The sequence below is a fragment of the Odocoileus virginianus genome, chromosome 31, assembly GCF_023699985.2.
Source record: "Odocoileus virginianus isolate 20LAN1187 ecotype Illinois chromosome 31, Ovbor_1.2, whole genome shotgun sequence".
NCBI lineage: Eukaryota > Metazoa > Chordata > Mammalia > Artiodactyla > Cervidae > Odocoileus > Odocoileus virginianus.
In genome coordinates this window covers 21,295,505-21,321,968 of record NC_069704.1, presented here as the reverse complement: position 1 = coordinate 21,321,968, position 26,464 = coordinate 21,295,505, and positions in this window count along the sequence as shown.

Below are 26,464 nucleotides of genomic sequence, written 5' to 3'. Positions count from 1 at the left end.
GGCAGTGAAAGCACCAAGTCCTAACCCCTGGACCACCAGAGAATTTCCTAATTTGTTTCTTAATTTTTATACAACTTTTAAAAGTTACTTTCCCCAAAGTTACTATGGCCAAAATGTTGGCTATATTCCCTGTGTTTTACAATACATCCTTGAGCCTATCTTTTACATCCAGTAGTTTATATCTTCTCTTCCTCACCTCTTATTGACCTTTTCCCCTCCACTGGTAACCACCAGTTTGTTCTCTGTGAGTCTGCTTCCTGTATGTTATTTTCACTTGTTTGTTGTATTTTTTAGATTATACATATAAATGATATCATATAATATATCTGTTTCTCTGTCTGACTTGTTTCACTTAGCATAATGCCCTCCAAGTCCATCCATGTTGCTACAAATGGCAAAATTTAGTACTTTTTTAATGGCTGAGTAGTATTACAGTGTATATATATGAAACAACATTTTCTTTATCCACTCATCTGTTGATGAACACTTAGGTCTTGGCAACTAAAAATAATGCTTCTATGAACATTGGGGTGTGTGCTCTTATCAAATTAGTGTTTTTGTTTTTGAATATATACCCAAGAGTGGAATTTCTGGGTCCTATGGTAGTTCTATTTTTAGTTTTTCGGGAAACCTCCATACTGTTTTCCACAGTGACTGCACAAATCTACATTCCCACCAACAATGTAACAGTGTTCTCTTTTCTCCATATCTAGACCAACATTTGTTATTTGTAGAGGTTTTAATAATAGCTGCTCTAACAGGTGTGAGGTGTCATGCCTTTATTTTTAAGGGCATCTCATTTTTCAGAATATCCTCACTCAGGAGCATTTTGACATTTGCCTTTGATGTCACCCCAGGACTGCTGTTCACTAACTTCTCAGCTAGATGTTGAATAAACCTACTTTGCAATTCCTCAATATTTTTTCAACCATTTTAACATTCTGAAAAAAATAATTAATGAAACACAAAAAAACACATAGATAGGGAGGCACATTTTCCCATTTGCCTCAGGCTCTGATGTGGCTCAGAGTAGTACTGTGAGAGCTTATCTTTATTTACTATTCTTTCATCTTTCTTTAATGCATTAGTACTAATAGTTTTTGAATATCACATTAAAATATTATTCATGCTGATTACTGAGATTTGGGGCATAAAATTAAAAGATGCTTGCTCCTTGGAAGAAAAGCTATGATAAACCTAGACAGCATATTAAAAAGCAGAGACGTTACTTTACCAACAAAGACCCATCTAGTCAAAGCTATGGTTTTTCCAGTAGTCATGTATGGATATGAGAGTTGGACCATAAATAAGACTGAGTGCTGATGCTTTTGAACTGTGGTGCTGGAGAAGACTCTTGAGAGTCCCTTGGACTGCAAGGAGATCAAACCAGTCAACCCTAATGAAAATCAACCCTGAATATTCATCTCAAGGATTGATGCTGAAACTTGAAGCTCCAATACTTTGGCCACCTGATGTGACGAGCCCACCCATTAGAAAAGACCCAGATGCTGGGAAAGATTGGAGGCAGAAGGAGAAAGGGGTGACAGAGGATGAGATGGTTGGATGGCATCACTGTCTCAATGGACATGAGTTTGAGTAAGCTCCAGGAGATGGTGAAGGACAGGGAAGCCTGGTGTGCTGCACATGGGGTCACAAAAAGTCACACATGACTGAGTGACTGAACAACAAAGGCTTTGATCATCCGCCCATTACAGGTTCCCTTCCCCACTATCTCTGGGAATGAGAAGTGTGCCTAGCTGCTCGGTCGGTCTGACTCATCGCAATGCTATGGACTGTAGCCGGCCAGGCTGCTTTGTCCTTGGGATTCTCCAGGCAAGAATACTGGAACAGGTTGCCATTTCCACCTCAAGGGGATCTTCCCCACCCAGGGATCGAACGGACAATCTCTGGAGTCTCCTGCATTGACAGGTGGATTCTTTACCACTGAGCCACTGGGGAAGCCGTGGAAATGAGAAGAGATGATGGCAATTATAATCCCATGAGCATGAGCCTTTACTCAAAGGAGATAAGGGCGAGGGGAGAAGGTGAGGTGGGGAACTTTGTTGTAAGACAAAGAAATAAAGGAATAAAGGAAAGAAAAGCCAGGGACGGGGAGGACACTCTACTCGCTTCTCCAGGTCAAACCCACGGAGGTATCTGGATCCCCAGGAATGGAGGAAAGGAAGCAGGCATACGCGAGGTCTCCAAGAAGTTGAGAAATTGGAAGCAAGGAAACACTTCAAGGGGAATATGTATTTTCAGTCTGGGTTTAGCAGATAGAAAAGGTTGGGATCAACTCTTGGAAAGAACTCTGAAATGGAGAGCTATTGTGTCTATGGGCAAATGTTTCTTCACTCTTTCTATTTGCTGACTTCTCAGTTGTCTGCAAACATTCTGCAAATTCTGAACTGGCATTCCCAGCCCACCGCACAAAACACAGGTGTCCTACATTTACATAGCACTTACTACATCACAAGCTTCTTTCAAACACTCTACTTTGTGAGGTAAGCAGGAATGGTTTTCTTTATTCATGAGATTGTCTCACTTGGCAGACCCAGAATGCAAAACTAAGACTTCAGATGGAGTTACAGGGTTGTGTTTACCGCTCTCAGCTGCCATGTATGTTCCCCAGAAAACCCGCAGTCCCCACAGCTAGTTTCTTGGGTCAGTTTCTTAGGGGTCAGTTTTCATCTTCTTTTCTTTTCCCTTTCTTGTCTCCCTTGGAAACAAATGCAGGTGCAAGCCCCAGGCCTCCAACCTCCTACCTTTGCTCTGTCATCCTCGCCCACTGTCCAGGAAGGGGGCCTGAAAGGCAGTGAAGAGCTGCTACAAAGATGCAAAGATAAGAGGAAATTCCCAGAAGTGAAATGTGTTCTAGGAGCTGAGCGTTTCCTAGGGGTAGGAGAGGGAGGCATCCTTGGTCTTGTTTGGCCCGCAAAACCCAAAGATGCCATTTCTCAGCAAATGTCTTTGGCCACCCCAATGGGTACTGGGGGGCTTCCCAAGTGGCTCAGTGGTAAAGACTCGGCTGGCCAATGCAGGAGATGTAGGAGACTCGAGTTCCAGCCCTGGGTCAGGAAGATCCCCTGGAGGAGGAAATGGCAACCCACTCCAGTATTCTTGCTGGAAGAATCCCTTGGACAGAGGAGCCTGGTGGGCTACAGTCTTTGGGGTCCCAAAGAGTCAGACATGACTGAGCTACTGAGCGAGCCTGCACACACATAACGCATACTGAACCAAACCAGGCCCAATAGCATTTAGAAGTTTCCTATGATTTATCTGAACAGTGTTGATATGCCTTTAAAGGCATTTATAATTAGCTGGAGGGATTTGGTGAAATGGAGAAAGATTGGGATTTAGCTAATTATCTGCTCAGATTCTTCCCCTGTAAAATAGGAGATTTAATTAGCTAAATGGTTCTAGCTCAGATGTTGAAAATGTTTCATTTAGGACACTGAAATGAGTTCATAATAGTTCATGTACTAGAAGATCCATATAATTAACCTTTCTATTTTTTCATTCCTTTAATTTTTACTATTATAAACAAAGCTCTATTATGCATATTCTTAAATATTTGACCATATATGGCAAATATTTTCATTTTTAATTCAATATAAGAGGTAAAATATAGCTTTTCACTAAGTTGTATTGCTTTTTAAAAAAATCATTTTATTGAAGTATAACTGATTTACAATGCTACATTAATTTTTCCTATACAGCAAAGGGATTCAGTTATATGTGTATATATATATACTTTTTTGCATATTCTTTCCTATAATGGTTTATCACAGGATTTTGAATGTAGTTCCCTGTGCTATTCAGTAAGACTTTGTTGTTTATTCATTCTATATAGTTTGTATATAGTATAGTTTGTATCTGCTAATCCCCAAATCTCCATCTGTTGCCTACCACCCCCCTTCCCCTTATCAACCACAAATTTGTTCTCTATGTGAGTCTGTTTCTTTCATAGACAAGCTTTTTTATTTTGGCCATGACACAACACGTACTTGTGAGATCTTAGTTCTCTGATGAGATGAGGGATCAAATGCAGGCCCAGGGCAGTGAAAGCACCAAGTCTTAACCACTGAACCACCAGGGAATTCTCATTTGTATCATATTTTAGATTTCACATGGATGATATCATTATGGTATTTGTCTTTCTGATTTACTTCACTTAGGATGATAATCTCTGCGTCCATCCATGTTGCTGCAAATAGCATTACTTCATTCTTTTTTATGACTAAGCAGTATTCCATTATATATATGTATCACATCTTTTTTTTTTTTAATATTTATTTATTTGGCTATACCAGGTCTTCGTTGCAGCATGAGAACTCTTAGCTGTGGCATGTGGGATCCAGTTCCCTGACCAGGGATCAAACCTGGGCCCCAGCATTAGGTGCACGGAGTCTTAGCCACTGGATCACCAGGGAAGTCCCCACATCTTTATCTGTTCCTCTATGGACGGACATTTGTTTCCATGTCATAGCCACTGTAAGTAGTGCTGCTATGAACAGAGAGGTGCAAGTTTTCTCTGTATATACGCCCAGGAGTGGTACCGCAGGATACCACGGCAATTCTATTTTTAGTTTTGCTTTTTTAAAAAATTTAGAATGACTTTTTAAATATTGAACACTTTTATTTTGCGAGGTATCATTCATCGTTATCTGAATTTATTAATTTCCCTGCCACTATATATGCTTTCACTTTTTCCCCCAACATGTCATTTGCATTTTGAGTTTTGTCCATGGTAACTATCCTGTATTAATGGCAGAGCAGTCTCTTTTCTGTGTTTATTTTTATGCTTAGAACCATCATCTTAGCCTGAGTGGCATTCATATGCTGCCTAGTAATTAAGAAAACTAGGCTCTAAGAGAAGAAATGTTACCCAGGCCCTACATCTAGAGAGTGTGGGGCCGGAACTGAATCTCAGTCTTACCTCAGACTCTTCCCTTATTCCTCAGGCTTTCTCTGATCAGCTGCCTGCCAGACAAGCACGCAAGAGCCTGGGGAAAGGAAGGGAGGTAGGGAGTTCTCATCTGAGAAGAACAGGAGCATGGAACCGTGGTTATATATCCTAAACCATTTCCTTCCAAATGCTGATTCCCTAAAGATCTTGCTGAAGCTCCAATACCTTGGCCACCTGATGTGAAGAACTGACTGATTAGAAAAGACCCTGATGCTAGGAAAGACTGAAAGCAAAAAGAGAAGGAGGCAGTGGAGGATGAGATGGTTAGATAGCATCACTGACTCAATGGACATGAATTTGAGCAAACTCCAGGAGACAGTGGAGGATAGAGGAGTCTGGCGTGCTACACTTCATGGGGTCTCAAAGAGTCAGACACGACTTAGTGACTGAACGACAGCAAAGACCTTGTCCATGTTTTTCTTTTTTTTTTTTTTTTAAGTTGTTTTTTGTTTTGCTTTTGGTTTGGTTTTGGCCATGCAGTGTGACTTGCTGGATTTTAGAACCCTAACTAGAAACTGAACCTGGGCCTGAGAAGTTAAAGCACTGAATCCTAAAAACAATTGGACCTCCAGGGAATTCCTAAGACCTTGCCCTTGTTGAGGACCAATTTCCTGCAAAGAATGTAAGAAAACTAGACACAAAAAGCAAGAGACAGCATCATTTATTTCTTTTGCACCTACAAGAAACTTGGAAATGCTGAAATCTAATTTCAGAGAAAGACCATCACTCACCAACCATCTTAGCATAGGCAGATTCCATGGCCAGCTTTGCCACAGCATATATGAGTAAATAGTTCGTGAGTCAGTGTCTTCTCTACTACAACTTGATAAATATAAGGGCCAATTAATGCTTATTAACCCATTCCAATGTGGATTTCACACATTGTAAAGCACTGTAGGGGCAGAAAGACAGGGGTCCAGAGAGAAGCCTTATGTTTTAGGTCAGTGTTCAGTCAAGGCTTCTGCTCCATTTGAACAGAGGACAGCCATCCAGTCTCCTACCATGCAGCTATGCTTCTGTCCCACTGGGGCCCAGACCTGGGAAACTCAGCATATCCCCTCATGAAGACACACAGGAGCAGTTTCCTGACGCCCTCTGTGGCCACAGGGCGGCCTGCGGCTCTGCCCTCCAGCAAGGTCTGGTGGTACCCTCATCCTCTCTTCACCTGGTACTGCCATTTGGGAAGGAAAATGGGGGTGAAGGATGGGGTTGGAGGCTAGAAAGATGTCTACTGATGAAACCTGAGTAGTCTGGCGTCAAAACCCAAGGTGCTGACAACATAGATCCAACTTAAGGATTTTCAAGCTATGAGGCCTTCCTGGGCCTTACTGACAAAGGGGATCGAGTCTTTGAATTTGGGCTCATCAAGAAGCCACTGCACTGTTACAAGTTATCCTGACAGTTTGTGTGCTGGTACTGTAACTTCATAGACTGGCAAGGTAGCAAGGAAGGTGAAATATGTAATTTTGCTACTCTGTAACCTTGGAGGTAGTCTGCCACTGTACAGACTCTTTAAATTTTCCCTTAGTAGTGCGGAGCAATTTAAGGCTGCTGGAGTTCATCTCTGATGTACACCAGATTCTTATTTATAAACTGGGTAAAGCTAAGTTTTGCTACTCTGTAACCTTGAAGGTAGTCTGCCACATGAACAAGAAGCATCTTTATATAATTTCTCCAACCTTGAGGGCTCAGTCTCCCTGGCTAAGCAGATTTCTCCCACACAAGTGTGCTTCCCACCCTCTCCCTCTTGGCATGGATGGGTAGGTACCGGAGGAACCCACGCTACACTGTGTAAACTGAAGAGAAGAGATGCATTTGCATTCATCTTCCAATTTCTCTCTCTACTCAAACCCATTCATTCTACACTACAGTTTGCATTTGGCCATACAGAGTGAGCTGGGAGAGGGGGACTTGCTTTCAGGCAATTGTTCGCCTAGAAGCAGAGATGTGTTCGAAGTCCAGAGGGAAGACACAGTTGGCTGGACAAGGGAAGTGGGCAGTGTGCACGCGGAGAAGAGGGGGGACCCATTCCAGGCCACAGAAATAGCCACAGTGAGTCCCATTCTGTGAGTATTGAGTTTATTTCTACAAATCAGCCCTCACCCTACCCCTCAATCCCTTCTAAGGTTTACAGAACGTTTAAGTGCTTCATATTGATCAACCATAAAAAGGCAGGACAGATGGACTTCCAAAGATCCCTTTTCCTCCCATCTAAGGAACCCCCTTAGGTCCTCTGCCTGCCCATATCCCCTGCACTTTATGCCCTTCCATCCTGACAACTTCATTTCTTTAGAAATTATGTCTAGGAGATCTCTCCAGCGCAAATACACAAATCTTCAAATCCTTTTTCAATTTTGCATACTATTAAAAAGTACAGATGAGCCCTAGCTGATTTCATCTGTGACCTGACTCACACTTGCTTAGGTTACGTCCACTGTTTCGTTGTAGCAGGAGTTTAAGTGCTGCTCCCCAGCTGCAATGGCTGAGGGCTGGGGTGACTAGGGCCTCCCACCAGGGTCCTTTCTCAGAGGTAGGGATGGAACCGGCTACTGATGTGGGCAGGTGCCTTCATCAGAGCGGGTTGAGGAGCACGATGGGAACACAGCTCCTGGGGCAGAGGGGGCTGAGGCGGTGACGAGTCTGGAGTAGGCGGAAGTGACCAACAGGGCCACGGGGGCACAGCGGCCTCCAGGCTCTGGGATGGTGGCTGCGCGAACTCCATCTCCGGCTTCAGAGCCGGCGAAGGCTGCCAGCTCCCCCATGGCTGCTGCTCACCAGAGGGAGGACACTGCCCGTATCCCTGCGGGGCCTCGTTCCCTTGAGCCAGGAGCTGTTCAGGGCCCGCCACGTAAGTCTCTGCACGGCCAGCTTCCAGTTGTGGAGAGGACTGTGGGGAAGCCGTGAGAACTGTGGGGTTGAAGCCTGAGGAGAAACAGTGGAGGTTGAAGCTCGAGGAGAAAGAGTAGCGCAGGTCTCCAGAAGGCTCATCAGCTGCCGTCGGCAGGTTACGCGAGGCCATATTCATGCCCAGGTTACCAACATACCCCCCAAAACCAGCTTGACCAGAAGCATTTCCTGGCTTTGAGGAAAATAAACTGGCATCCCTCTGGGCCGCCAGAAGACACTGCTGGCAGGGGCAGCTGGGGGCACAGAGACCTCTGTGACTGGGTCTTAGAGCTGCGGCACCAACTCTTCTATGAATGGGTGCTGGAACCTGGGGGCATGCCTTTCCCTTTGTTTTCCAGAGAGGATCTCGAGCTCTTCTGTTCTGAAACCACACCTAGAGGGGCGGAGAGATGGGGAAAGGAAGAGACAGAGTCAAAGGGATGGGGAGACAAAAGACATTTTCCAGTTAAGCCCAGTCCCGTAATTATCACCACCAAGAAGCATGTGACTTAAGGTAGAATTCAGAATAAAAGTAAAATTCATGGTAAGCTGATTCAAACCATTCAAGGTGTGGCCCGACCTTAACCTTCTGGGCAAAGCTCCCCCAAAGCATCATGTGCACATGCGTCCCACAACCCAGGACGCTGTGTGGCGGCCGCAATAGTGACACACCCTTTCTCTCCCATTCTGCTTTCCAGTCTTTGTCTGCACTTTCACTCCTGGCTCTTCTCTTCTCTGCCAACTGCAACTCACCCCTTCTTATCCAGATTATCTTTGAAAGAAGCCTCCTCCCATGGCAGGGGTAGGCAGAGGGAGGCGGGGGGACGGGACTAGGTCATAAGATTAACAAGTTCTGGAGATCTAATTACAGCATGGTGATTACAGGTAATAAAACTGTAAATAATACTTTAAAGTTGCCAAGAAAGTAGATCTTTAATTAGTCCCACGTCCTCTCTTTTGCCCAACACAAGCATCCTCTTCTCTTCCCATTCCCGGGCAGGCCTCCTCTCTGCCTCCTCTAGATTTGAGATGCGGTTCTACTTCCCCAGGGCTACTCCTTCTCCTGGAGGCTCCTCTTCACCCCTCACCCTGGTCCAGCTCTGCCAGGCCTCCCCTTTGCCTTCCAGGAACACAACAGTGGCCTCTTTATAGGCCCAGCCACTGGGCAAGCCCTGAAGATGGAACTGAGCAATAAAGGAACTTCACAGACAATTCCCACGCATTTTCTTTTCCCTTAGGAAAAACAATTCCCCCAGGGAAACTGCAGGACCAAGGCCCAGACTTACTGCGAAGGGGTGAGGGAGGAGGGACATTCCCAAAGTTCCAACCCTGCACTCTCCTGAACACACCCTGACCCCCAAGGCAAGCCCAGCTCCAGGCAGGCACCTTTGCAAATGCTAAGCTGATCTCCAACCAGCAAACTTTCCCAGTCTCTCTGGCCCCTAATTGGGTTTCCCAGGTGGCTCAGATGGTAAAGAATCTGCTTGCAATGCGAGACCTGGGCTCAATCCCTGGGTCAGGAAAGATCCCCTGGAGAAGCAAATGGCAATCCACTCCAGTATTGTCATCCCTTTGGGAAATCCTATGGACAGAAGAGTCTGGCAGGCACTGGGTGGCAAAGAGCTGGACACGACTAATCGACTTTCACTCTCTGGCCCTAACAGGGTGTCTACCTGGTGCGCCCAGAGGAATGTCCCATAGCTGAGCTTTTAAACTTCAAAGTTTCCCATCTGGCTCCAGCTGCTACCTGAAGTATAAATGGAACCCCAGAACTTTTTACTGAACTTCTGAACCCAGTGCTTCTGCCCATAAGTGGTCGTGAAGTTGTACCTGCCTGCCTGCTAAGTCGCTTCAGTCATGTACAACTCTGTGTGACCCTATGGACCATAGCCCACCAGGCTTCTCTGTCCATAGGATTCTCCAGGCAAGAATTTTGAAGTGGGTTGCCATTCTCTTCTCCAGGGGATCTTCCCAACCCAGGGATCGAACCCAAGTCTCTTAGTCTCTTACGTCTCCTGTATTGGTGTTTGGGCTTCCCAGGTAGCACTAGTGGTAAAGAATCTGCCTGCCAGTGCAGGAGATTAATTAATTAATCTAGGACTGAAAACCACTGGTCAAGACACAGAGATTTCAATCCTAGCTACACATCAGAATCACCTGGGAGGCTTTCTAAACCGCCTGTGTATATTCCAGCTCCGCTCTCAGAGACCTGAATTTCATTAAGAGCAGCAGCAGCAGTTTTCAGACTTGACCTCACACTTTAATCACCTAGAGGGCAGAGGAGGGGGTGTTATTCAAATTTAAATTCCCAGGCTGGACCCAGACTCATCCCAGTAGACTTCCTGGAGGAGGAATCAGACAGACTACAGTGTGCCAAGGCTGTAATCCAGAGATCCAAGATCCCTGGGACCTCCAGCCCCCTTTGGGGCGGGGCGGGGGGTGGTCCCTGTGAAATCCATTTTCTTTACAACACCCAGATGTGATTTGCCTCTGCTCTTTTGCTTACTTCCTATATTCTCTGATTCCCAGAGGCCCAGAGACCTGGTACATCAAAGGGAATGCAAAGAACTAAGAAACCAGCTTCCAGGTCTTGTTTTGTCATTCCTCTAAGACAGTTTTCAGGCTTTGAGACTATGGTTGCTTTTCTTAAAAAATACTTCAAAGTTAACAAGTAATGTAACGAGTTTATTGTTGTTCAGTCGCTAAGACTCTGCGACTCATGGACTGCAGCACAGGTTTATTATGTTTATTTATTATTTTTAGGTTATTATTAGGTTTATTTATTATTTTTACTGAATTAGTGAATATTTTGAAATTTCTCAGTTTCAATTTCTTTTTTCCCCCTTTTTTTAAATTCTCAGTTTTCAGTTTCTAACATGGTAAATATTTGACAGATAGAACCCACAGAAGCCAGTTTAGACTCTACCCCATGTCAGAGTAGTAACCTAAATTACTAACCTCTAACCTTTATTTTCCTATAAATGGGGATAATGTCTACCTCACAGCAATATTAAGAGGATTAACTCAAAGCAGGGCTTTTTAAACCAGTATTAAAAACAGGCAGTTAATACGTGGGCTGGTTCCTCACCCAGCCCCACCCTCCTATCAAGGATTTACATTTTTACCTGGACTCTTGGCTCAGGAACCTTGATTCGCTTGGCCAGAGCCATTCTGATATTAATATCAGGGTAAGCGTCACTTTGGAAAGCCTCGAAAAGAATCTTGTACTGGTTTTTGTCGTACTTGGTTCTCCTGCGCCTCTGGCCTTCTTTACACTCTGGAGCAGGTCCAGAAAGAGACTCTAGAATAGATCCAGAATGAAAAACAGACTTTAGCCTCAGGCCTCACATTTAGTTTCACTTGTAACCCCTCCATCTCTGTGAGAACAGAGACTTGCTCAATTTGCAACCTTCCAAAGAGAAGGAATTTTGCTTCTGGGCAGGAAGCTTAGGCCCCCTTGCAGAGCTCTCGCAAGCCCGTTCCTGGGATTCTGCTTCTGGCCTGGTACCCTCTGAGGAATCCCATGAAATATGGACTCTCCCTCAGCTCCCAACTCAGGGATTCCACTTGCACAACTTACCGAAAACATCAGTTCACCCCAAACAATTCTTGGGGCATCTGCCATATAAATTATAATGACAACGCAATGCACAGGTCCAGACACTGGCCTGGGAATGCCCAGATGTGTCTGTCAAGACCCCCACTAATATGTACCCACCACCTATGAGAGGACTCAAAATACTCAGCTATTAGGAGATGTCAAAAATTAAAACGAGGAAATCTCATCTGAGAAAAACCAAACATCGTGGAATTCTACACATTAATATTTGCATTTCTGCTTGTAACCAGGGCAAGCTCCCCAGTCCTCAATTTTAGCTTTGGGCTCCCAAGTCCATTAGAACTGGGCTCACCACTGACTCAGTTCTAAACAGAATTCACTCCCTGATGAAAAATGGGCAAAATGTCAGGCCCTGGAGAAGCTAGGCTCCCTTTCCCCTTTAAGCCCTCCTCAAAGCAATCTAGAACCACTGCATCCTGCAAAGCGAACGTTCCACATTTCTGAATTTAAGGAAAAAAAAAAAACACCGTACCATGATGGGTGCCTTCTACCATCTTGAGCTCCTTCTCTAAGGAGGCTTTTTCAGGGCCTGGTCTAGTTAGTCTTCCCCCCTTTCCAAGTCTCAGCACTAAATGGCACAGTGAATAGAAAACTTCAAATCACTCCAGGTGAGTCCTGCCGATACCCCACGGCCCAGACTCTCCCGCATTAGTCCACAAGAGCCCTCCTCCCAAGGACTCACCCTTCGAAGACATGATGAGGATGGGCCTCCAGACGAGCAAGGAACTTCAGCGAGAACTGCCTCCCTGTCTCCTGGAGTCCTGTAGAGGCACTGGAGGGACCCACCCAGTCAAGCCCCTTTTAAACACCTTCCAGGGCCCCCTCCCTTGATGCAATCTCCTCTGAAAGTAGTTCTGGGAGTGGCCAGGCTCACTCGGCCGAGCACTAGTTTCCCTGCGCCCAACACCAGGGCTTTGCGCAGCTACTGAGACATTGAGCACTGGGTCAGGATTTGGGAAACGTGACTGGAGATTGCCCCGACCCCGTCGCAGAATAGCGTAGACCAGACTGCACAGCGTCATCAAGGTGATTGGTTTTGAGGGGTACGACGGCAGATAAATTAGTTGAGGAATGAAAGGCAACTCTTCTGCACCCACAATACGCCCAGGTTCAGGGCAGCAAGCGTCGCCCAAAAGCAAACGTCCCCCAGTAGCAAACATAGGGCCAGATTGAATCACACTTTCCTACCCCGTTACTACAGAACTTGCTACTGAAATTTCCTCATCCATTTCCTCTGATCAACATCTCAATCACGAAAAAAAATTTTTTTAAATCATGAAATGAACTATGTTATTATAAAAGCTGCTGCTGTGCCTACCTAGTACATAGGTGATGAGTCAAGATTTAGACATTTATGCTGTATATCAGGGCCCACTTTTCTTGAATTCCAATGGACTGAGCAAATCTCAAGGGAATTTTAGTAGACTATAATTCCACGAAAATAGAAAGGAAATAAGTTGCAAACTGCCCCCAAGGTGCAGGTACCAGGAGAGAAAGGAGTGGGAAGCTGCATGACCTTTGGCTTATCTCATTGCAGTGATTAACAAGCAGGGTGGGGCACTAGATATGATCACATTTTGTTGCCGCTATTGTTCAATCACTCAGTTGCATCCGACTCTTTGCAACCCGTTGGACTGCAGCACACCAGGCTTCCCTGTCCTTCACTATTTCCAGGATTTTGCTCAAACTCTTCTTGTCAATTGAGTCCGTGATGCTATTTATAACCACCTCAACCTCTGCTGCCCCCTATTCTCCTGCCATCAGTCTTTCTCAGCATTAGGGTCTTTTCCACCTCTTCACATCAGGTGGCCCTAAGTATTGTAGCTTCACTTTCAGCATCAGTCCTTGCAATGAATATTCAGGGTTGATTTCCTTCAGGATTGACTGGTTTGATCTTGCAGTCCAAGGGACTTTCAAGAGTGTTCTCCGGCACAGTTAGAAAGCATCAATTCTTTCGCACTCAGCTTTCTTTATGGTCCAAGTCTCACATCCATGTGGGTGGCTGTGTACTCAGTCATGTCCAACTCTTTGTGATGCTACGGACTGTAGCCTGCCAGGTTCCTCTGTCCATGGAATTTCCCAGCCAAAAATACTGGAGTGGGTTGCCATTTTCCACTCCAGGGGATCTTCCTGACCCAGAGATCGAAACTGTGTCTCTTGCATATCCTGCCTTGACAGGCAGATTCTTTACCACTGTGCCACCTGGGAAGCCCCAGTTCACATCCATACATGACTACTGGAAAAAGGATAGTTTTGACTAGACGGACCTTTGTCGGCAAAGTGATGTCTGTGTTTTTCAATGTACTGTCTAGGTTTGTCATAGTTTTCCTTCCAAGGAGCAAGCATCTTTTAATTTCATGGCTACAGTCACCATCTGCAGTTATTTGGGAGTCCAAGAAAAGAAACTTTGTCACTGTTTCCACTTTTTTCCCTTCTATTTGCCATGGAGTGATGCAACCAGATGCCATGGTCTTAGTTTTTTGAATGCTGAGTTTTAAGTCAGCTTTTTCACTATCCTCTTTGATCTTTATCAAGGAGTTCTTAGGTTCCTCTTCACTTTCTGCATTAGAATGGTATCATCTTCATATTTGAAGTTGTTCATATTTCTCCCAGCAGTCTTAGTCCAGCTTGTGATTCATCCAGCCCAGCATTTCCCATGATGAGTTTCCCTGGGGACTCAGTGTTAAAAATCCTCCTACCTATGCAGGGGATGTGGTTCCATCCCTAGGCTGGGAAGATCCTCTGGAGATGGGGATGGCTACCCACTCCAGTATTATTGCTCGTAGAATTCCAAGGACAGAGGAGCCTGGTGAGCAATAGTTCACGGGGTTGCAAAGAGTCGGCATGACTGAGCAACTTAAACTTTCACTCTGCAAAAATGATAAATAAGCAGGGTGACAATATATAGCTTTCAAGTACTCTTTTCCCAGTTTTGAACCAGTCCATTGTTCCATGTCCAGTTCTGACTGCCTAAGGTTTCTCAGGAGGTAAGTTTTCTCAGGAGGCTGGTAAATTCCCATCTTTTTAAGAATTTTCCACAGTTTGTTGTGATCCATACCAAAGGCTTTTGATCACATTTTGACCACTATCCAGTGTTTTCTTTCAGGCTCCATAGTTTTGATTTGATTTGTTTTGTTTTTCTCCTGGCTGGATTAATTTGCAACTTGTTCAATTAATTTGGGATTGCCTCAGAAAAAAAGAAATTATTTCCACCAAAGTCTGTCCTGAACTGAAAGATTTAAATAGCAAGAGCAAACTTGGAAAGATCCAAGTGTTGAAAAGTAGAGTGGAAAGTATTATTGAAAATTGTCAAAAAGACAACCTCAAAATGCCATATGAAGCTTTCCTGATGGTCTACCATGGAGAATTCCATCTCAGAAACCTGCTTTCTCCTCTGCATTCCAGGATGCTCAGAAATACATGGGCACTGGCCTCCTATTCTGCTCTGAGGATGGTTCTGCTGGCCTGTCTCGCTCCTGCAGAGAGGGGTACCAGACTGAAAACTCAGAATGCTTCCAATCCTGAAAGGCTCTCCATCTGCACCAGTTCTAGTTAGAAATGATCTTCACAGCTGTGTGTCCATGAAGGATGTAATCTGTTTGAAAAAATTCAGCATCAGAGGGTCTGCCTTGGGCAGAAGGAACCACCTTATGGGTGTGATAGTTCCCACTCCTTCACCAGGGAACAGCTATATCAGCACCCCCACACAGCCCCATAAGACCCCACAAGACTCCCCCTCAGCCCCACAAGATCCCACAACCACCCCCCAAATGTCCGCACAACAACCCAACAACTCTCCACACCACGCTATCCCACATAATGCCCAACATCCACCACCACCTCTTTAACACTTGACCCTCTCACTTCACTTCTTGTCCCTAAGTTTGAGAAGAATACTGCACTTGCATGGGATGGTGAGTTTCAAGCTCTGTGCAAGAGGAGGAGAGAGATGAACAGGAAGTGCAGGAGTGGGAAAACCCTGGAGAATTTGCAGGGGAGCAGAGGGAGCTCTATACATGTGTGGACGTGGAATTTTGGAGAAATACTTTAGAATGGGAGACACTCAAATGTTATTATAGGAAAGTGTTGAATCAGAGCAGAAATGAGGTGACCAATGGTTCAATGCCACAAAGGACGCATCCAAAGCTCAAAGGATCTGGATCTCTGGTCTGGGTCAAGCCCTGCCCTTGTATTAATTGGTCCCCATAACTGCTCTCATCCCCATTTCTTCGAGAGTGGAGGCCAAGCCCAAAAATCCCTTTAAATAAAGGCACAGTCCTGGAATCCAAGGCAGTTTGGGCAGTAAACTGCTGCCCTTTTTCCTCCTCTGAAACAGGCTCTGAGGATGTTTATACCCAATACAGTGGCTGAGCCACATGTGCTATTGGGCACTTGAATGTGGCAAGTCCAAACTGAGATGTGCTGTGACTATAAAACACACCCTGAATTGTGGGGTTGTTTTGTTTGCTTGTTTATTTATTTATTCTTTTTTTGCCCCATGGTGTGGCATGCAGGATCTTAATTTCCCAACCAGAGATTGAACCCATGCTTCTTGCAGTGGAAGCTTGGAGTCTTAACTACTGGACTTCCAGGGAAGTCCCGGCACACTGCATTTTGGACACTCAGTGCAAAACACACGATGTGAAACAGCTCTGTCCAAGAAAAAAATACTCAATAGCCAATCTAAGAAATAAACGGAAAATTTTATTCAAGCCAATTCGAGGATTATAACCCAGGAGACAGTCTCTCAGAAAGCACTGAGGACTGTTCCACCCCATTAGAGCTCAAAGATCCATTAGAGGTCAAAGCACAGTTATATAAGCTTTTGAGACAAAGGGTTATCCGTAAGAGAAACATATTGATGGTTTACATGATCTAACAAGGCAAGTAGTGAGTCATCGTGACTCCTTACAGAATTGAAAAAGGAATGTTATCTCCTAAGGAGTTACCTTGCTGGCAGTGACAGAAAATTGGTTGGGTTTTTAGTTAGTTAGTTATTTTGTTGGTGAGCAGGCATTTGTGTGTCTTCTAGAGCTTCTAAGGAGATCTAGTCTGTGTACAGTGCAGATGCACAATGCATACAAAGGGGAGGGAAGAGTGACTCAAACAGCAGATAAAATTTTAGGTTCAATTTTTCTTGTCCTGCCTTAAAATAATTTTGTTTCATCAGCTCAGTGATTTTTATATGCATTGCACAGTCAAAACATTTTTGACATACTGGGCAAAATAAAATGTGTTAGTAAAATCAATGTCACCCATTTCTTCTTACCTTTTTAATGTGGTTATTATAAAATTTAAAATCACCTATGTGGCTCACATTATATTAAGAGTCTGTGCCCTTAATTGCTGTGCAGTCCCTCTGCACCTATGAGGTGCCAGATAATGGGCGAAATCCTAAAGACAATTTATGAACAAGACAAATAGTATTCCTCTGTGGCTTCAAGAAGCTTCCACGTTCCTCATGGAGAAGGCCAAAGCTTCAGATTCCTTTAGAGCAGAGGCCCCCAACCCCCAGGATCTAATGCCTGATGATCTGAGGTGGAGCTGATGTGATAACAATAGAAATTAAGAGCACAATAAATGTAATGCACTTGAATCATCTGGAAACCATCCCCAACCCCCTTCCCCCACCCCCACACCCCACCCCCTTCACCCCCACACTTGTCTATGGAAAAACTGTCTTCCACAAAACCAGTTGTGCCAAAAAACACTGTGGACTACTGAGTTAGAGAATAACAGGGGAAAAAAATTTTTTTTTAATTTAAGGAAGTTTATCTTTACCTCCAAAGACATTTGACAAGTTGATCTATCTCAGATTATGTTTATTTATTATTCAATTGAAGTGTATCAGACACTCATCACTCATAAATTAATGTTTTCCTATAAGAAATGGCAGACTATGTAACATAGTTCTGAATACTTGTTGATTATTTGAGGTTAGTATTTCAAGAATCATGCCAAATTTTTTTTTTTTTGAAGCATAACAGCAATAGATGGAAATAGAGAAAGAAAGGGAAAAAAAAAGATTGCGTGTGAGAGGGAAATGAAGATTGAGGGTGATTAAAATGGAGTCAAAAAGAGTCTGTTCATGAATGTCTTCACGATTCAGACCCTCAGGACCACACTTGTCTAAAATGAACTCCATGGGACTCCCCTGGTGGTCCATTGGCTAAGATTCCAAGTTCTCAATGCAGGGGACCTGAGTTTGATCCTTGGTCAGGGAACTAGATCCCACATGCCACAACTAAGAGTTCACATGCTTCAACTAAAGACCCTGCATGCCACAACTAAGACCAAGCCCAGCCAAATAAATATCTTTAAAGTAATAATAACTAAAAACTATAAAATGAACTCCATCAACTTTTATTTTGTCTCTCTCCCCCTCTCCCCCACCCCCCTGATCTCCCTGTCCTTCCAATCCCTGTGACATTAGTGTGAGTCGCTTCATCATGTCTGACTCTTTGTGACCCCATAGATCTGTAGCCCACCAGGCTTCTCTGTCCATGGGATTCTCCAGGCAAGAATACTGGAGTGGGTGGCCATTTCCTTCTTCAGGGGATCTTCCCAGCCCAGGGATCCAGCAGAAGCTCCGGCACTGCAGGCGGATTCTTTACCCTCTGAGCCACCAGGGAAGGTCAGATAGATTTTGTTGTGAATCTGGCTCCTCCCTTCCCTAGCTCCCTGAAACGGAAAGACTTAGAAAAATTCTCTAAACTTCATTTTTCTTATGTGAACAACAGAAGTAACTAAATGTGCTGCCTCACTGGGTTTTCACATAAAGTGCCTTTCAGTGGGTTCTGGCATGTGTTACATGCTTATTAAACATTAGCTATTTTATTTTCTTCAAAACTATGAGGACCAATGAATTAATGCTCTTATTTTATGCCTGAAATTTCCCTGATTCAGAGCTCACAGGGAAGAAAGAGCAGCCGGAGCAGACAAAGGATTATGAATGATATCCTGAGGCGTTCCAGGGCTTTTAGCCAGGTCAGTTCTAGGCTAAGCAAAGGATTCAGCTGTTCCTTGATTAACTCATTGAAAATGACTACAGGGCACTTAGCTATGCTGGGGCTAATTAAGGGAAAAGACAGCATAGGATGGAGCTGATTTGTAGCACAAAGAACCACAAAGAAATCTGGGATTAACAGATTTAGTAGATTTGGGCGAAGGTGCTGCTATGCCTTCCAGTGGGGCTGGCGGGACTGCTGCAGGCTCTGCGAACAAACGAAGCTACGGAAATTCCAGACAAAGTGGCTTTGAGGCATCTACCACTTCAGCACCAATAAGAATGACTTCCAGAGGAATTTGATCTTCCATTTGGGACTTTGTGGCCAGAGTTTGGCTGGCCAAGAATTTGAGTTACATTGACCAAACAGCATCTCAGCCTGGGGTGTAACCATAAAGACCCATGGAACCCTGTGCTGTACTCGAACCTTCCAAAACCAGAGCCTTCAATCTGTGACCATCACAAGACTTGCCCTGATGGCAGCTGACGTTTTATTCAGATGGGTACTTTTCCTTCCCTGCCTGATTTACTTTTCTTGGTTGAGTCCACTCAGGACACCCTTTGCAGGTCAGCAGCCAGGCTCAGCTAAAGTGTTGTTCTCTGTTCTGTAAAGTTCTATACAGCAAGGGTTTGATCCCTGCGTTGGGAAGATTCCCTGGAGGACGGCACAGCAACCCACTCCAGTATCCTTGCCTGGAGAATCCCATGGACAGAGGAACCTGGCAGGCTATAGTCCATAGAGTTGCAAAGAGTTGGACACAGCTGAAGCAACTTAGCACACATACATAGTTCCTAAGTTTTGTCAGGGGATGATCTTTGTTCTTGTCCTGAGGAATAATTAATTAACAAAGACTGTACACAAAGACCCCCCCCCCAAAAAAAAAAAGATTTAGAAGATTTGGAGTCAAATTCATGCTCCAGCACTTATTATATGCAACATTCTGGGTCCCTAAATACCTTATGATTTAACTTCTCTGAATCTAGGTATCTTCACATATAATTCTCACAACACCGCTGGTGAAACCCACTATGCTTATAATGACTTAATAATGATGAACATTTATTGAGGACTTAGTGACTTCTTACACTCTCATTAAACCATTGGAGCAACCCTCTTCAGTGGGTACTAGCAGTATCTCATTGGAAGAGAAAAACGCTCAGCAATTGTTGCGGTCTTCAGCTGATGAGGAGCACTTTGAGAAACTCACTGCAACTGTTTTGGTTTTATCCCCTGCGCTAGGCTTCTACATGTTAATATTCCAAGAGCAACTGCAGTTTCCCTAAGTTGGAGCCTTGGTCCATGGCCCTCTCTCTAGAAGTGCACACCATGGGCACTCATAGAGCTTTATTGACTTATTGCTTGATGATGCTAAGAGTGGTGGAAAGGACTTCCTTATTGGTCCAATGTTAAGAATCTGCCTACCAACGCAGGGGACATGGGTTTGATCCCTGGTTTGGGAAGATTCCACGTGCCTTGGGGCAGCTGAACCCATGTGCCACAACTGCTGAAGCCTGAGAGCTCTAGAGCCCATGCTCCACAAGAAGAGAAGCCCCTGCTCATTGCAAGCCTGCGCACAGCAACAGAGACCCAGTACAGCCAAAAATAAATTAATTAAAAAGTGGTAGAGAGCCACTGATTCACTTTAGTACTTGAGAAAATACTGAATTTTATGAGATAAGCAGCTATGGAGGGGAACTGGAAGATTCCCAGTAGTATCTTAGAGCATTAGCTGCTATGTGTTTCATCCTCAAAAGGCTGTGTATGAGAGCAGCCACCTCGTTCAGCTGAGGGAACTAAGCAGGCTCTGGAGTAGTCATTTCTCCTCTTCACAAGAGGAATTTATAGAGTGCACTCGAGTCATCTGGCTCAGTTTCTCAGTCTTGTCTGACTCTGCGACCCCATAGACTGCAGCCCACCAGCCTCCTCTATCCATGGGATTTCCCAGGCAAGAATACTAAAGTGGGTTGCCATTTCCTCCTCCAGGGCATTTTCATGACCTAGGGATTGAACATGCAATCAATGCATTGTCAGGCAGATTCTTTACCACTGAGTCATCTTGAGACCTTATTAAAAATACAGAGTCTGATTCAGTAGGTCTAGGGTGCTGCTGGGCATCTACATTGCAGCAAGCTCCCAGGGGTAGACAGTGCTGCTGGCTTGCAAACCACATTTTGAGTAACCAGTCAAGAGTTTATACTGTTTCTCATGTGTTTCCCCCAACCCTATCCAAGCCAAGGGGCTCAAAAATTGTCTCAGAAAGTGAGTACACAGAATAGCCTAAGCTCCCACGAAGCTCCCTATGACGAAAAGAGACTTTCCATTTCCTGAGAAAGAGATCACTGTTGAATTCTGAAAGCCAAAGCAAAAGAGACTCCAGAAAGCAGCAGGAGAAGAGTCGCTCACTACTTACAAGAGATCCTCATGTGCGTTCACATTGTCGATTCAGTCATTCCCAGTTGTCGATTCAGTCGTGCCCAACTCTTTGCAACCCTGTGGACTGTAGCCCGCCAGACTCCTCTGTCCATGGGATTAAGTGCTAATTTCTCCCTAGAAACCAGGACGGCCAAAAGGTGGTGGGGTGACACTAAAAGTGCTGAAAATAAAAACTGTCAACCAAGAATTCCGCATCTGGCATAACTATACTTCACAAATGAAGGAGGAATTAAATCTGCCCCACAGAAAATTCTAAAAGGAGTTCTTTGGGCTGAAATAAAAGGACTCTTGAGAGTAACTGGAATCGACATGGCACCAGTAAAGATAACTACATAAGTAACTGCAAATGACAACATAAATATATATGCTCTGTGTAATTCTATTTTTCCCATTTGATTTAAAAGACAAGTGCATAAAGCAATAATTATAAATCTGTATTGATGGTCACACTGTGTATAAAGATTGATTTGTATAATAGTAACAACATAAAGGAGAGGGGAAGGAACAGAGATATACAGGAACAAAGTTTTTCCATGTGACTGAAATTTAGTATTAATTAAAATTATTGATTGTTGGGAATTCCCTGGCTGTCCAATGGTTAGGACTCCACACTTTCATTGCTGAGGGCACAGGTTCAATCCCTGGTTGGGGAACTAAGATCCTGCAAGTCACATTGCAAGGCAAAACAAAAACAAAATGTTAGATTGTTTTAAGTTAAGATGCTAATTTTACCACCCAGAGAAACATTAAGAAAAAAAAAATTTTCTAAACATCGTAAACAAAATGACAAGAGAATTGAAACAGAACACAATAGAAAACATCTACTAATACAGAAGAAGCTGACAATAGAGGAATAGCGAAATGAAAAAGACATGGAAAATAAATATGAATTGGTAGATGTAAATCCTACTTCAGAAATCATTACAACAAATGCTAATGAATTAGACATTCCAATCAAAAGAGAGAGATTGACAGAATGGATTTTTCCAAAAACATGATCCAATTATAAGCTGTATACAAGGGACTCTCTTTAGAAAGTTAAAAGATGAGAAAAGATACAGAATGCAAATAGTAACCAAAAGAGTCAAGTGGTTATACTGATATGAGTCAACATAGACTTTAAGACAAAAATTGTTACTGGAAACAAAAGACACTTTGTAGAGGTATTTAAGGAAATAAATAGGACAATTCAATAAGAAAAATGATTATACACACATATTCACTTAACAATAGAGTCCTAAAATACAGTGAAACGAAACCAGGCTTGACTGAAAGGAGAAATACATAATTCAACAATAAAAGTTGAAGACATCACGTCCCACTTTCGATAATAGAACAACTAGGCAAAAGAAAAGCCAGGAAATAAAAGACTAGAACAACATTTAAACACAATTAAATCCAACAGACATCTGTAGAAAGCATGTGGTCTCTTCCTGGACCACAGATTGAACCCGTGTCCCGGGCACTGCAAGGCAGGTTCTTAATCACTGGACCACCAGGGAAGTCCCTGTGATTACTGTTTTAATGAGTTTTTTTAGAGGAAATTTTAAAATTTTAGAACAGTTTTAGATTTACAGAAAAATCGCAACAATAATACAGCTTGCACATACTTCACAACCCAGTTTCTTCCATTAACATTTTGCATTAGTTAAGGCCCATCTACAATAATTAATAAATGAATGTTGACACATTATTATTGACTGAAGTCCATACTTTATTCAGATTTCCTTAGTTTCTACCGAATATGTTTTTTCTGTCCTAGTATTCTAAGATGTCAAGTTCTATTTCATTGTCACGTCTCTTTAGGCTCCTCCTGGTTATGGGCTTCCCTTGTGGCTCAGCTGGTAAAGAATCAGCCTGCAATACAGGAGACCGGGGTTTGATCCCTGGATTGGGAACTCCCCTGGGGAAGGAAGTCCCACTCCAGTATTCTGCCCTGGGAGAATTCCATGGACTGTACAGTTCATGGGGTCACAAAGAATCGGACACAACTGAGTGATTTTCACTTGGCTATGGCAGTTTCTCAGACTTTCCCTGTTCTTGATGACCTTGCCAGTTTTGAGGAGTGTTGTTCACTTATTTTGTAGGATGGTCCACGTTCGGGATGATTTGATAGAGATTATGGGATTTGGGAAGGAAGACAACAGAGGTAAAGTGCCATTCTCTCCACATACCAGTAGTACATACTATCAGCACGGCTTATCACTAGTAATGACCTTATCTCCTGACCGAGGTGGAGTCTTGTCGGATTTCTTCCCTGTATAGTATTTTTCATTTGATTTCACTTGATTTTCATTTCAGATAAGATGGATGAATGGCATCACCAATGCAATGAACATGAACTTGGGCAAAACTTCGGGAGACAGTGAGGGACAGGGAGGCCTGGCATGCTGCAGTCCATGGGGTCACAAAGAATTGAACACAACTGGGCCACTGAACAACAACAATATAGTCTTTTTATTAACTTTTCATATTGTCCTCTTTGACAGTATGACATGACATACAGCCAGCAGTTAAAAAGTGGGGAGCTATTCATGTACTGGAAAGACAACAACTTACAGAAATGAAAATATGTAACAGAGAGAGGGAGAGGGGAAGGGAGAGAAAAGTCCAAATATATTACAGGGACTCAGCCACATAATATATCACTAGAGTTTAATTCCCTTTAATAGTAGGGTCAGAAAAAGATACTTACAAATTGATTGATAGCCTAGATCCTGCAAAACCTGCTGCTCTGAGGGGAAGAGGCATCTGTAAATTTGAATAAAACTCCTGGAAAGAATTAATGCAAAATTTTCTGAAGCCACAGGAAAACATCAAAAGCAGCATTCAGTTCAGTTGCTCAGTCGTGTCCGACTCTTTGTGACCCCATGAACTGCAGCACGTCAGGCCTCCCTGGCCATTACCAACTCTTGGAATTCACCCAAGCCCATGTCCATTGAGTCGGCGATGCCATCCAACCATCTCATCCTCTGTCGTCCCCTTCTCCTCCTGCCCTCAATCTTTCCCAGCATCAGGGTCTTTTCAAATGAGTCAGCTCTTCACATGAGGTGGCCAAAGTATTGGAGCTTCAGCTTCAACATCAGTCCTTCCAATGAACACCCAGGACTGATCTCCTATAGGATGGACTGGTTGGATCTCCTTGCAGTCCAAGGGACTCTCAAGAGTCTTCTCCAATGCCACAGTTCAAAAGCATCAATTCAGTTTTCTTTATAGTCCAACTCTCACAGCCATAAATGACCACGGGAAAAACCATAGCCTTGACTAGATGGACATTTGTTGACAAAGGAATGTCTCCGCTTTTTAATATGCTGTCTAGGCTGGTCATAACTTTCCTTCCAAGCAGTAAGCATCTTTTAATTTCATGGCTGCAATCACCATCTGCAGTGATTTTGGAGCCCAGAAAAATAAAGTCAGCCACTGTTTCCACTGTTTCCCCATTTATTCGCCATCAAGTGATGGGACCAGATGCCATGATCTTAGTTTTCTGAATGTTGAGTTTTAAGCCAACTTTTTCACTCTCTTCTTTCACTTTCATCAAGAAACTCTTTAGTTTAGTTCTTCTTCACTTTCTGCCATAAGCGTGGTGTTATCTGCATATCTGATGTTATTGGTATTTCTCCTGGCAATCTTGATCCCAGCTTGTGCTTCATCCAGCCCAGCGTTTCTCATGATGCACTCTGCATAGAAGTTAAACAAGCAGGGTCACAGTGTACAGCCTTGATGTACTCCTCTCCCTATTTGGAACCAGTCTGTTCCATGTCCAGTTCTAACTGTTGCTTCTGGAACTGCATACAGGTTTCTCAAGAGGCAGGTCAGGTGGTCTGGTACTCCCATCTCTTTCAGAATTTTCCACAGTTTATTGTGGTCCACACAGTCAAAGGCTTTGACATAGTCAATAAAGCAGAAATAGATGTTTTTCTGTAATTAATAACCCTAATATTAGGGTGACTAATATTGTGGTTGTGTGGATGACAACAAACTGTGGGAAATTCTTAAAGAGATAGGAATACCAGACCACCTTACCTGCCTCCTGAGAAATCTGTATGTAGGTCAAGAAAAGTTAGTACTGGACATGGAACAACAGACTGGTTCCAAACAGGAAAAGGAGTATGTCAAGGCTGTATATTGTTACCCTGCTTATTTAACTTCTATGCAGAGTACATCATGAGAAATGCTGGGCTGGATGAAGCACAAGCTGGGATCAAGATTGCCAGGAGAAATACCAATAACCTCAGATATGCAGATAACACCACCCTTATGGCAGAAAGTGAAGAAGAACTAAAGGGCCTCTTGATGAAAGTGAAAGAAGAGAGTGGAAAGGCTGGCTTAAAATTCAGCATTCAGAAAACTCAGATCAGGGCATCTGGTCCTATCACTTCATGGCAAATAGATGGAGAAACAATGGAAACAGTGAGAAACTTTCTTTTCTTGTGCTCCAAAATCACTACAGATGGTGACTGCAGCCATGAAATTAAAAGACGCTTGCTCTTTGGGAGAAAAGTTATGACCAACCTAGACACCATATTAAAAATCAGAGACATTACTTTGCCAACAAAGGTTCATCTAGCCAAAGCTATGGTTTTCCAGTAGTCACGTATGGATGTGAGAGTTAAACCACAAAGAAAGCTGAGTGCCGAAGAATTGATGCTTTTGAACTATGGTGTTGGTGAAGACTCTTGAGAGTCCCTTGGACTGCAAGGAAATCCAACCAGTCAATTCTAAAGGAAATCAGTCCTGAATATTCACTGGAAGGACTGATGTTGACGTTGAAGCTCCAATACTTTGGCCACCCGATTCAAAGAACTGACTCACTGGAAAAGACCCTGATGCTGGGAAAGACTGAAGGCAGGAGGAGAAGGGGATGACAGAGGGTGAGATGGCTGGATGGAATCACTGACTCAATGGACACGAGTTTGAGCAAGCTCCGGGAGTTAGTGATGGATGGGGAAGCCTGGTGTGCTGCAGTCCATGGGGTAGAAAAGAGCCAGACACGACTGAGCAACTGAACTGAACTGAACTGAACTGAACTGAAGGAAGGTATACCAAATTGTACAGAAATAAGGAATAGAATGACTCTATTGATAGAGTGAATCTATTATTTTAGAATAGAATTTAAACATGAATGAATTTAAATTTCATGATAAAATTTTATAATTATTGCAATTGTTTATATATGTTTTTTAAGGTCATTGTAAATGTGTTGTTGCCATATAAGTTACTTGAGAGAATTTAACTGGAATCATTACTGATGCTTATATGTATAAGAAAATGAACTTTCATAGTCCAACTCTTGGCTACCCCATGGACTATAGCCCGCCAGGCTCCTCTGCCCATGGGATTCTCCAGGCAAGAATGCTGGAGTGGGTTGCTATTCCTTTTTCCAGGGGATCTTTCCAACCCAAGGATCAAACCCAGGTCTCCTGTATTGCAGGCAGAGTCTTAACCATCTGTGTCACCAGGGAAGCCCAAGGTATTTGAGAGAAATTAACCACAATCATTACTGATGTTTACAAGGTTAAGAAAATGAACTTTCATAGTTTTATCTTT